This window comes from Astatotilapia calliptera, chromosome 9 (assembly GCF_964374335.1).
Source record: "Astatotilapia calliptera chromosome 9, fAstCal68.1, whole genome shotgun sequence".
Lineage (NCBI taxonomy): Eukaryota > Metazoa > Chordata > Actinopteri > Cichliformes > Cichlidae > Astatotilapia > Astatotilapia calliptera.
In genome coordinates this window covers 12,709,486-12,721,792 of record NC_137430.1, presented here as the reverse complement: position 1 = coordinate 12,721,792, position 12,307 = coordinate 12,709,486, and positions in this window count along the sequence as shown.

Sequence of the window (12,307 nt, the reverse complement as noted above, 5' to 3'; positions counted from 1 at the left end):
AACATGGTAATGTTTACCTCCACAATGTAAAGTGTGTACAAAAAGTGTAATTGCAACAATAATGTGTAGAAACAATAATTTAATTCAACAAGTGAAAACAAGTGAAAAATGCTTGAGAATATTTGAAATTACATGTATTTGACTAAAATCAACAAGTTCCTTGGTATATTCAAGGTTCAAGGTTCAAGGTTCTTTATTTGTCACATGCATAGTTATACAAGTATAACACACAGTGAAATGTAGCCTGACACGCTCCTCGACATGTGCAAAAATTGGGGGGGGGGGGTGTAGAGGAAGAACATTATATATATCTACATATAGTATATACACTGGGTGAATGTGCAGTAGTAGCAGCAAGCAGGTGAATTCTGTACATTAATGTGAATAGACATCTGACTATTTTACAGGATAGACAATATAAACATATTTAAAATTAAAGGAATTTGAAATGTACATTGTGCCTTGGTTTAGAGTGTTTGGAGTGAGTATATCTTATGATGAGTATATGATGAGTATATGATGAGTATATCTTATTATATTATAATTAGATCATATGAACAGAAATTAAATTTATACATGTGACAGTTTTTTCCTCACCTGATGCATTAGCCTCAGCTGAGCCTGAGGAGGAAAATGACCCTGTACTGATTCAAACAATCACATTTGGTGCTCTGATATTAATTCGTTTTTCAAGCTACTATTACCTTTAGATTTTGTCTTTTGTCCTGCCCAGCAGGACCTCAACTCGGCTGACCAGCAAGGAGCCCAAGGGCAATGAAGATGAGACCAAGGTGCCAGGCCATGAACAGAAGGGCAAGAATGATAATACAGAGGAGCAGGTGCTGTTCATGGGGGAGGATCAGATGGACCCAACACTGGGCTCCAAGTCTCAAACCCAACCCAGGAAAGATGAGGGAAGAGGATGAGAAGATGCCTCAGCATCAATGATCTGTCAGCAACCACTAGAACATGGCCAAAATAAAACATTAATGAGACATCTATCTTTCCATTAAATCTGAATAAATATTGAGTGTAAACATCTGAAATAACTGCTAAGCCTCCCTTCCTTTCAAGACAAGACTGACAAAATGAAGTACACTTGTGCAGTCCACCAGTTTACACAGACACAGCAGGTCAACACAGAATAAGCTGCATATATTTTGCAAATAGCACATAACAGATCAAGTTAACTGCATTTTTAGAAGTACTCTGACAAGATGCTTATAAGATGAGTAATAATTGTTCGTTTTCCCCTACACTATCAGAAAATTACTTAAAAATTAAAATGACTTACCCAGTACTTAACATTACTTACAGTTCAATAATTTCCTTATTTTCTGTAATTGCAAATGAAAATTGCAAATGAAATGCACTGAAATTCCATTTAATTACAGGGGAAGTACGAACTTTATCGTTGGCCATAAGTGTTTCAAAACTGTCCAGTTGCTCTGTAAATTTGTCTAAATCTGCAGTTTTGCAATTTTTTTTTTTAGATGAACAGGATTTGGCAGTCATGGTATTACCTGCACATGTTAAAAATCTACTAAACATACAGTAAACATTTCACCAAGCTGTCAGTTATTCAGTCTTAATTCCATTAGACAAAGGGGATTTAAATCTCGTGGCGTTATATCATAACACAGTAACTAAAGAATCCGCAAGAGAAGATAATTATTGTTTGGAACTCTTAAGCTCAGGTATCAACAATCAGCTGTCTGCTGCTTAATTGTATTTACTGCAGTGTTACTGTATAGTTTTCATTCTGACCGAACCACTCAAAGTGATAAAGTGCCTGCTTTTTGCTGATTCACTTCACTGATGAACTCCTGACAGAGTAAAAAGGGAACATTAGAGTACATAGGGGAAGTTGGTCAGTGGGGTTCTGACACTGTTTGTAGGTGCTGTGAGAAAGCAGACACACAATATTTTGCAAACAAATGTCTTAATTATGTGGCCTACTATCTGTTAAGCAACTACGAAAGTTATGTGTTCAAGAAATTTACTACAGGACCTGAGGAATTGTAGCAGAAAATGACACTGGAACAAAATTCACCTCTCAGTGGTTTTCAATTTTGTGTCTGATTGATGTGAATTCTGCCGTCAGTAAATGACTAATACAGTTTTTGTTGAATCACTTAATCAATTAACAAGATAACGTCATTAATAATTAAAGTACTCTTTAGATCTTTATGTCAATTAAGTGTATTAAAGTCCTAATTATGTGCATAATAATTTTATACACAGATTAATACAATAATAACAATGAAAACCGTAAGTATTTGAATAAGCATCTTGTAGGCCAGAGTAAAAATCTTAAAAATAAATGTAAAAAAACCCACTTGAGTTTGAATCAAGACTGGTGTATAAAACACAAAGTATTTATTTTGGTAAAGCTTAAGAAGCAAAACATGCAAGGACATGAATATGATCAAGATCAGAACGGGTAGGGGAAAAGCTGTGGTTCCTCCTGTGGTTGACATGCTCTGCTAGGCCTTTACTGCAGCCACCTTCAACTGCTGCTTGTTTGTGGGTCTCTTATGCCTTCAGTTTTGTGTGTAATAACTGAAAGCATGCTCTGATGGCTTGACTAGCTCGGCCTTTCTTATCTCATTTCTTTGTTTTCAAGAAACTTGTATGTTCTATTTGCAGTCACATTGTCAATAAATACTAGAGATGCAGTTTCATGCTACACCTAAACCATACCATTGCCCCCATCATGGTTGGCAGATAATCCTGCATGCATCTTAAGTTATTATCTTATCTTTATCTATACTTTTGCCTCATGATTGTGGTGCAAGTTCATCTTGGTTTCATCTGTCTGAAAATATTTTATTTCGAAAACTGTGAATATTTTTTAACCTAATCTGGCCATCCTGTTCTTGAGTGTAACCAGTGTTTTGCACCTCGGTGGAAACTTTCTGTATTTCCATTCGAGTCTTTGGGTTCCCACTTTAACACTGATATAAATTTCCTCCATAGTATTTGATAGGTTTGTAGCTTGAACCTATTCGCTGGAACGTTGAAGACAATATAATTACACAGCAAAAGCATTGAACACCAAGTAGGCAAAGTTCTTCATGTTACTCATGCATGAGGGAGACCTGCCTGGAGCCAAGTGTCGTTCCACCACTTGACCTCCATCAGACTCTCAGCCAGGTTCCCCATAGCACTCCTTTTATTGTGGTTACATGAACATGCATAGGGTCATTAACATATAACATCTTACATAGGTATACATGTGAACAAAGAATACTGTGTGTGTGTGTGTGTGTGTGTGTGGGGGGGGGGGGGGGGGGGGGGGGTCAGAGTGTGACCCCATAAACAACTTCCCTTAACCTGCTGGTCTGGAAAATCCAACAGTTCATCTAAACAAAAAGCACTTAGACTAGAACAGACGTAGCTACGTTAATCCTACCGTAAAACAATAAGACAAGGTACGACCTCTCTCATGCTCCTAGGATGTAGGTGTGCATTCCAGTGTGGAATACACACCCAGCCTTTGCAGCCTGCTAAAGATCACACATCCTATCACTACACAATGATTATACACCTCTAAGCATATATGGTTAAATATTTCTAAGCATAAATGACAATCAACAATACAAAACCTAACAGTATTCTTGTTCTTTTTTGTATGCCGTGGAGGGTTTTTCTTTTCTTAATTATATCATATTACAGCTCTCCATATATTAGTTCTTAGATGTATAAGGGATTCTTTCAAATGAAAAGTTGTTATTATTTCATATTTCAGCTAGTCTTCAAAAGCATGTTATTAAAATCAGGCCATTTACATTTTTCGACTTATCTTTTATAAATCTGACAAAATTTCTCTTTTTGTATTACTACCCTAAACTTCTATAAGTGGTTTAAAAATGACCCACATTTATTTCCTATAAAATTTCATGTGAACCTTTAATTCTTGTCAGTTGTGACTGTCAATACTATGGATTTTGTTGACCACAGTGTCTCACAGAGTTATTTTACACAGCAACAATAAACAGATAGCATTCAGAGAGCAATTCATCGGTGATTGTGTCACTGCAAACAAACAGCTTGCACCATCGGGAGGGAAGTGAAAGTTTCTTCAGTACATGCCAGACAAGCCCTAGTATGGCCTTAAGATCCTCTGGGTTTGTAACGCACACATGGTCAATTCAGCAAACGCAATGGGAGCTGACAGTGCAATACGGAGAGATTGTTAGAAGGAATTGAACATGATTTATTGATGTAAAGAATTCAGCAGAAAGATGACTGGAGTAGTGATCTCACAATCGGCTTTACAGTGTCAGAAGGTGGAAGTGATATAAATCTTAGATTAGCCACAAACACCTGGGAAGCAGAGATGAGTGACTAAAGATCTTATTAAACGTACGCATTAGCTTCACTACATGCCATCTTCTGGTTTTGTGATGCACACATCTCCTATGCAATAGATGGAATGGTTTATATGGGAATATAACCAGGAGAAAAGGTTCAGAACTATCAAAGGGGAAATATTGTCCAGAGGTTGTGCAGTAGATTCAGAAACACAGGGCATAACATCACCACAGATAACTTTGTTTTTGTTGTGCCTTTATGCCGTCTCCTGGGCCCTGTGCTTCGTACGTCGCTTACTACATCCAAGATCAAATGAAACATCCAAGACCAAACCATCGCGCTAACCGTGAGCGCGCTAATCCGGTTCCCCGAACACACCTGCTGTTGACGATTAGTACAGCTGGACGCAGTAATGTGACATCACTGGGTGTCGTAAAAGGGGCTACGCATCGATAGTAGAAACATTGATCGGCAACCCTCTGATTGGTCGGCGAAAATGTCGACGGAGCGCGCTCGGCTCGGTATTTTTCGGCAGCAGAGCAAGAACTCTTGAGTGAGGGATTTCAGGAGTTTCAGAGTTTAATCAGAACGCAAGGGAACACTGCAAAGGCTGCAAAAGCAAGGAGCGAGGGCTGGCAGGAAGTTGCTGACAAATTAAACTCGTAAGTAATTTAATAATAACAATAATAATGGAGTGGATTGATATAGCGCTTTTCAAGGCACCCAAAGCGCTTTACAATGCCACTATTCAGTCACTCTCACATTCACACACTGGTGGAGGCAGCTACAGTTGTAGCCACAGCTGCCCTGGGGCAGACTGACAGAAGCCAGGCTGCCATATCGCGCCATCGGCCCCTCTGGCCAACACCAGTAGGCGGTAGGGTAGATTTATTATATTACACTATATTATCCAATATTATATTACATTATATTATAATATGTTATATTTTATCCTCTTTCACATTAGAGCCACGACAGGACCCACTAGAACATGGGAACAGGTAAAAGTGAAATATAAGAATATTCTACAGAATGGTAATATTTATCACTTATATTGCTTTTAGTCTCTTGGAAAGAGACCCTGGAATAATCTGTTTGTTCATAACAGCAACCAAGAAAAGGGCAGAGCAACAAAAGACAGGTGGTGGTCCTGCACCCCCTCGTCAACAAGTTGGTTAAGTAAATAATACCCTCACGGGAAAATCGATATCTCTCTATGAGCACACTGTCGCGCTGAGCTAAAGGATCCTGTCTGTCCCGCAATATACGCTGAATTCTGAGGACTCTCCTTATCAATCTTGCACCTTCCGCAATGGGTGGCTCGCGTATACGGACAGGACATGGCTGCGACAGACTTCCCAAATCCACCTTCGCTTTTATAGCCGTGGTCCCTCATCTTGATTACACGAAGTAATTTACAATTGCTACTCTGAAATATGAATTAAATCTGTAATAATCACATACATGTAATAGAATGTTAATAGTACATTTCCCTTTTTTAGGAAATGACCTGTGTGAAATCAATAAATGGATCAGGTGCTGCATTGTCTTTAGTTACATTGATGTTATTTATTTATGGTGAAACAGTGGTGGAATATCGCTGTTGCTTTCGTATGAATGACGCGGGCATACCTGCGTGGCCGCAATCTAATCCTGTTTACATAAAGTAAACCTGCTCCCCAGCAGGTTTACGCTTACGGCTCTGTTGCTATGACAGCAAGTCCCGGATGGGCTTCGGGGAACCGAACGATCCAGGATCACGCGAAATCGTCAACAATCTAATCCAGCTAACTCACTTAGCGCGGTACGAAGAACAGGCCCCAGGAGAAGGATCCTCAGTCTACACCAGAGTCCCTACAATAGTAGGGACATAATTAGATTCATTGGAAACTTTACAATGGTCAGCTATGTCACATAGCTGTTGTATTCCTGAGCATAATGTGTCACAATAAAATGGTTGATGAAAATACCAGAAAGGAAAAAAAGACAAGAGTGATCACATTTTACCACAAGGGCAAAGAAGGTGTACACACCATGGAGTAGATGGTTGGTACCTACATCCGCAAGTATCAAACACAGAGTGGACCCATGGTGCTTTGGTACATTCTTGACATTGCCACCCTTAATGCCTACACCTTTTTCAGGGGTCAGCACCCTCAAATCAAGAGTACTGTCACCAGTGCACGATGTGTCTTCGTCAATGAGTTCTCACAGGAGCTTTTCACATCACACATGAGAAGTTGACTAGAATGTTGCTGCAACTGCAAACCCAATCACTGAAGCAATGGAAAGGTGTATGATGATAAATGCCACAACTCGGCCACAGGGAAAAAAAAAGCAGAAGGGTTGACCAAAGAGATGGAAGTGTCAGATGTGTCCGAGCAATCCACAATCTGTGGGAAAAGTACATGTGTGCAGTGATTAGAGCTAGAAACAGAAGCAGCAATTTAGTCATTTGTCAAACTATATACAGTGAGGAGACAAGGAAAGAAAACATAGAGGAACTTTCTGGACAGTTACACAAACATGAACACACATTGTTATGCTGTAAGTTTTATGTAAAAAAAAAACTAAAGAAAAATTGAAAATATTTTAAACATTCAATGTGTTATGGTCTGGGTGAGTGCCAGTGTTTTTCCACAGAGCTGGCAGTTCCTGTGTTCCTGCTCATTGCTCTCAACTATGGGTAATTAAGCTGTTGACTTATAAGGCCAGCGCTCTCAACTTCTCTTGGCCAGATTCTCAGCTAACCACAGCTAGTGCAGGCCACCGCTGTGTTTTGTAAACATCATAGTAAATTGCCTTGCATTACATTGTACCTCTCATTCATAGCTACTCACCAGGTTACCAGACACAAATCCTCGCCATAGAACCTGCATTTGGGCGCTGGAGCTATCGACAGTCTTCATGGTCATGGTTTTTGCTCACTCCACGCACCTGCCTGCCTCCCTGCCTCAACATCAGGAGATTTGGATTTCTTACCACTCATCCAGACCACTCTCCTCTCCACTCTACTGATACACCTGTGGCAAGTAAGCAGCTTAAAGGAAAATTCAGAGTCAATATCTACCAGCATTCTCTTGGAAATAGACAGGGTGGATCAGTGTGTCTGTTACACGTTTTGCTGTGATACTGGGTTAAACTACAGCAAGGAATCTCACATTACCCAAATTTTATTCTCTTTTTATTGACTTTTGGTGATTTTAAAATGTGTTTTAAAACTCTCACACTATTTAATTTGTTGTTCAGCTGGAAGCTCTCAGTGGATCTTGTTTACAAACCCCATGTAACTTCAGTGAAACTGAAACAGAAAAGTTTCAGCATTAGATCTGTCTGTGGATTGTGGATGAAAAATCATTCTAATGTTTTTAAACATTTACAGAAAATTAGATCTTCAACAGCAGTGAGACAGTTAACATCTATCCAATGAAGATTACAGGAGACCTGCAACAGAAAGAGTGAATCACTCTGTTTTCCAATTCAATCACAACTTACACAAACACATATGACTTCAGCTGTTTGTGATCCTCTTAAAATAACAACTGAAGGACAGAAAGTTTTCATGTTAATATAATATGTCAGATGTTACAGAGATCAGACTGTTTAAATGTTTTCTACATATAGTTCAGGTTATTCAGCAATTTCTGCGCCACTGTGATCATAGTGGACGGAAAAAAATGGCACTTACTGCATTTACTGACTTTACACCTGTCAGGTAAAAGAGTGAATCCTGAATGACCAGTTTTCTCTGTTATGATATAGCAAGCGTCGGCGTGGCGTTTGGAATGGGGGAGGGAGGTGAGTGTACATCTGTGTCAGTTTGCATGCGTATGCAAAGATGACACAAGTGCTTTACAGCATTAACATCTATGATTGCTAATTGTGACACTGGTGTAAATATTCATCTTATATTAGCGACATTTCTCCAGAGAAAAACTCATTTTTGTTCCTGAGGATTCCAAATAAGCAGCTAAACAGTAAGCATATCAGCATTTTTACTCACCAATGATTCTCAGCCTATCACAACAAAAGTGATGTTGTGATGGTGACGAGTGAAACCAATATGTAAATAAACTTCTCAAAAGAGTTTTTTCAGTTTATGTATAGCAAATCTATTAAACTGTTAATGGAGAATATAGTGGTAAAAAATATCTACAGGGAGTCCAGTTTGTGCTTCTCCCAAAATCTCCTAAAGTTTGTATTCTGTATTTAAATGAAATTCATTAATCCTCTTTTTCTCATTTGAAGTCAAACTTTTGACATTTCACATTTAACTATCACAAATGAAGTCCAGCTGTAAAGTTACAGCAGTACTACTGTAACTGTGGACTTGAATGTGGAAAGAGCTGTTTCTGAAAAATTTAAATGCTCATCACATCTGTTAATATTGAAAAAGTGAAGGCAGCATTTATTTCATGTAATTTAATTTGCTGACTTGATGAATATCAAATATGGAATTAATAATTCTTCACTTTATGGTTTTATATTTAGTTTATGTATTACTTGTGCCGTTTATTCCAGCAGGGTGAGCTGTTGGTGCACTACATAAAATAACATTTACAACTCACAGCATACGAGTATATCATTTAAGGATGTAGATAATTTAAGTAGAAATCATACAACAACAAAGTAATATCTTCTTAATATTTATTTTTAAATGAGATTAAAAAATAATTAAACTAAAAATTAACCTTTATGGAGTCTTTTATCATTTTATCAGCAGTGAAAACACAAAAACAAACAACATGACAACGAATCTTAAAAATGTAGAGAAACAGTGGTCACAGTGTGTCTCTGACCAGCAGTCAGTGACGTTTTCAATCAATCCTTCCTTGTCCTGTAATTCACTTTCCAACCATATCTACGTCTTATAAAAGGCCTTTGCGTAACCTCTCCTGTAAACTAAACCAAGCAGCAAAGGACAAGATAAAATATAAAGCATGTAAAAAATAAGAACATTGAAATACATTAAGAACAAAACTCCTCACATTAGTGGCCTCTTTTTTCTTCACAGTTTCTTTTTCTTTTACAGAAGAGTCTACTTCAAAATGCTTGACATGTAAAGAGAAGGAAACGTGAAATGTGTCACTTATGCAAGTGAAGGAGAAAAAACTATGACGGCTAAAAAAATTTCATTTAATTTCAGCTCATTGTTATTTCTATAGAACTAATTCACAATAACAGTATATATGTATAGTATTGAGGTATATTGCAAATATTAGACAGATAACCCCAACAATCAATGATCCCCTATGAGCAAGTACTCATAGGTATAGCAGTGAGGAAAAACACCCTTTCAACATAAACAAACTGCCAGCAGAACCAGGCTCAGGGAGGAACAACATCTGCCATGGTTGGTTTGTGGATGAAGGGAAAGAGAAGAGTGAATGGAGGTTATAGAGAGAGAACAAAAAGTAAATGGCATGTAGTAGTGGTATATAAACATACTCTGACCAGGGGTGACATGTTTAGTCACATGTTCTTCTTAAAGTGCTGACTGTCTTATTGGTGTCCAAAAAATAACTTGGACTCCCTAAAACATGAGTTGAAAACTGCAGCTTCTCTCCTCCTGTTATCCCCCCCAAACCCATCCTCTTTGAGAAAGTGTCTGCTCCCAGACCCCCCAAAAAACAATTTGCACATAAAACAAATGACAAATATAGCATCCTCAGCTCTACCAGTATTGTGGGTGTTTTTAATTACAGCCTCAACATGACATTTAATCTATCATTAGACTCAATTGACTTCTCTAAAATATTAAAGACCCCACCCACAATTTCAATTACAGTGGTTCTTATGGTATAGAAATTTCAAAGTGTTCCCTAAAATGGTGTTCCCTTAAATTTGTCTTATTGTTTCTTATAAATATTTAAATGAGATGTATTTCAGAAAATGATGTAATTAAATTTAAGGATATAATACTTCCACTATTACTTTTTTCAGTACTATGTGCAAAAACAGTACACACACAAAGATTAGTTATCTCATTAATAGTGTTGCATCCTCACTGTATATGACTCTGGGTACTTGGCTCCCAGGTATAACTGTCAAACACTCTCCTTAAAACAATTACCTTCAACACTGCTGATATTTGGAATCACCCTCTCTGATTGATGCTTCTGAGCTTACTTCAGTAATTACTGCCTCTAAATGATCAGTGTCTATTAGATCATATTCCTTTAAGACTGCTAAAAGAAGTCATACCATTTTTAATGCTTCAATCTTAAATAAGATCAAGCTATCTCTATTATTGGGGTATGTACCACAGTTAAACTGCAGGAATGTCTTAAAGAAATAAAGACCTGGATGACCTCTAAATGCATGCTTCTAAATTCAGATAAAATTGATGTTATTGTACTTGCCCCTAAAAAAATAGTCACTATCCAGATGTTTACTCTGGATGACATTAACTTGGCCTCCTGTAAAATTGTGAGGACGTTCTTCTGTGGAATCAGCTCCCAGTTTAGACACGGGAGGCAGACACTATCTCTACTTTTAACATTGGGCTTAAAACTTTCCTTTTCACTAAAACATATAGTTAGGGCAGGAACAAGTAACCCTGAGCCCACCCTTAGCAGAGATGGGCTGTAATCCAATTACTTTTTCAAATAATGATTAAAATAACACTGACACTATGACATCCCGAACCTCCTCTTCATCCCCCTCGACTGGTGGAACTGACGTAACATCTTATGAAGACTCTAGAGCGGCTCTTCCTCAACCTCCTCTGACCACAGGTACAACATGCCCAGGACCCACTACAGTTCGCGTACAAGGCAGATGCCATCTTGTACCTCCTACACAGAGCCCACTCACACCTGGACAAGGGAAAAGACACGGTCAGGATCCTGTTTCTTGATTTTTCCAGTGCCTTTAATACCATCCGGCCCTGTATGCTTCAGGAAAAACTGAACAGGATGGAGGTGGACCCCTGCCTGGTTGCTTGGATCTCCGACTACCTCACTGACAGACCACAGTACGTCAGGCTGAAGGACATCATGTCTGACACTGTGGTTAGCAGCACAGGAGCACCACAGGGAACTGTGCTGTCCCCTCTTCTCTTCACCCTGTACACCTTGGACTTCTGCTACAACTCTGAATTATGCCATATTCAGATGTTTGCAGACGACACAGCCATCATGGGGTGTATCTGGGATGACCAAGAAGAGGAGTACAGGAGTCTGGTGAGGAACTTTGTCACATGAAATCACACAAACCACCTGCAACTCAACACCTCAAAGACCAAGGAACTGGTTGTGGACTTCGAGAGGTCCAGACCAGGTCCACTGCCGGTTCAGATAGAGGGAGAGGAGGTCAACACATACAAGTACCTTGGGCTGTGGGTGGACAACAAACTGGACTGGTCATGTAACATGCAACCCCTGTATAAAAAAGGCCAAAGCCGACTGTACTTCCTCAGGAGGAAGAGGTCTTTTAACATCTGCAGGAAGCTCCTGGGGATGTTTTACCAGTCAGTGGTTGCAGGAGTACTTTTCTATGCTGTGGTGTGCTGGGCGAGCAGCACAGCAAAGAGGGACTCGTGCAGGCTGGAGAAACTAATCAGGAAGGCTGGCTCTGTGGTTGGCATGAAGATGGACACTCTGGTGACAGTGGCAGAGAAGAAGGACATTAAAGGAACTGCTGGACATTATGGACAATGCTGGGCATCATCTGCACATGGGCATAAACAATCAGAGGAGCCTATTCAGCGACAAGTTGCTTCTCCCAAAGTCAAAGCAAACCCAAACAGACTTAAAAACTCCTTTGTCCCACACGCCATCAAACTGTTTAACTCCTCACTGGAGGGGAGAGGGAGGGGAGACAGGGGGACAAGGAGGGGGGAACAACTGAGCTGTAGTGCTTTTTTACACTGTGCAATATTTGCAGTATTTTTTTTCTTATATTTGACTGTGCAATATAGTCACTCAAATCTGCAATCCTATTTATACATATGATATATTCTGTATTTAAATATATATATATGTATATA